The sequence below is a fragment of the Pundamilia nyererei genome, unplaced genomic scaffold (genome assembly GCF_000239375.1).
Source record: "Pundamilia nyererei isolate P.nyererei 1_Seehausen unplaced genomic scaffold, PunNye1.0 scaffold00010, whole genome shotgun sequence".
Classification (NCBI taxonomy): domain Eukaryota; kingdom Metazoa; phylum Chordata; class Actinopteri; order Cichliformes; family Cichlidae; genus Pundamilia; species Pundamilia nyererei.
The window spans coordinates 575,947-577,907 of NW_005187411.1; positions in this window are offsets into that span (position 1 = coordinate 575,947).

A 1,961-nucleotide genomic window follows, 5' to 3' on the forward strand; every position below is an offset into this window, starting at 1 on the left:
ATGTTTTAATTTTAATTTTTTTTGTAAATACTGTAAAATGCATTTTGATATCATTGACATGTTTTGATATTTCAAATCACGACTTTAACAGTTGATCAGAAACGAGCTGATTTGGGCAACTGTGTATTTGTTCAGAGAAGGCCTGTCTTTTACTCAGAAATAATATGAATGACGAGAGAAACGGAAACTGGAGCTGCTAAAGACTATTATGCTATTTCACCTCATCACAGACAAACGTGGGGCTTTTACTGTGCATCGGCGCTGTTGTGTCAAGCGGTCCAGCGGGACAAGGGAGGAAAAACCTTTTGTAGTCGAGCTAATTCACTGTCACACACATGTACCTGAAAAACTCAGCTTCAGATGAGATATAAGTCTTCTTCCTCTGCCTCTTTTATTGGAAATTTATTGGGGGCGAACAACCTACCTCTGTTTTTGCAAATTCATGGTCAAAAACAGAGGTAGGTTGTTTCCCCCCCCCCCAATAAATTGGGACATTTTTATAATTAAACTTGTGGTCTCTTGACACAACTGAATCGCAAAGGAGGGGTACAAAGGACACTGGCTCTCAATCCAAAGCACCAGGGACCAGAGTTCGTGCTTTACTATGAAGGAATTTTTTTAATCTATTTAAAAATGAGGCAAGAGAAATGTTTGAGAAAAGTAAAAATGGGAAAAACAATAACACGTGGGACAGATTTGTTGCTAAGAAGCGGTGCAGGAAGAGGCGTTTTCCTCCCCTGTACTTTGAAATGCTGTTGTATAAAATGCAGTCCGACTTCTTTCTGTCCTGTAAGTAAAGCCGTCACAACGTTGATCATTTCTGTATTTCTATTGTGCTGATGTATAATACTGTAACATTCAGGGGTGGGGAGGGTTAAGAGAGGACTTTTGGGGGAGGGGGTGGGGAGTAAAGATTTTTTTTGTTTGTTTGTTTGTTTTTTGTTTTTTCCTGTTCAGTTCCTCATTTTTCCTCTTGATGACAAAGCAGTATTGAATATGAGGCAGTCTGTCCTTGGGGAGTTGCTTTGTATCTCATGTTAGGGTAGTTTCAGATCCTAAATGTCTTGTGTAGTAAAATAAGAGGTTCCTTCGTATGTTTCTTTATATTGTAAAGTTTCTTTAGACGAAAAAAAATATTACTTATTGGAAAAAAGGTGGGAATCTGCATTGATAATGTATTTTTTGTTTTGTTTTGTTTTGTTTAATTTTCATCAAGTTGTCAGTCGTTTTTTGCCTGTGTCCCCCTTGTTGTAGATACATATTAAAAATAAATAAAATGACTTCACTCCTTTTGCCACGAATATAAATTTTTGCCTCCAACATAAACGCAAAAGTTGATGAACAGGAGTCAGTTTTCAAAAGGTTTGTGTGAGTTTTTTCTTTCTAAATATTTGTTTCATACAATTTATATCTCCATTGTGTTCAATACAGAATCAACAAGAGAGCTGCAACCAGGGATTAATTTATAATTCATTATTTACAGTTTTGCATAAATTAAAAGCAGAAACCTTAAGTTACTTAATTCTAAGAATAATCCACTTTCCCATTGTTAGTGTGTTTGAGTTATTTGTTGACTGACTATTCTTATCATATCTTTTTCATTGCATTTCTTTATGTTCTGCTGGTTCACGTTGTACTTCTCTGACAAAACACTAGTGTTTGAACCCAGATATTTGTGAATGGTTTCCACAGAAAGCTTTGAGTTGATTGCTTGCTCATGTTGAATGAGAATTTAAGCAGGTATCCTCTAAAGTTAAATTAGTTAATAAACCGTACTCCATCTCAGAATCACAAGTCTGAGTATACAGTAAGCTCTGTAAGCTTTTGGGCAGCAGTACAATTTTTTTTTCCTCCTAACAACCCGCCGAACAACACCACAGTGTTAAATCAAACAATCAAAATGCAACTCAATTGCTGTTTTTCAGCTTTGAGTCATGGGGTCTAACAAAAGTGTTTCATTA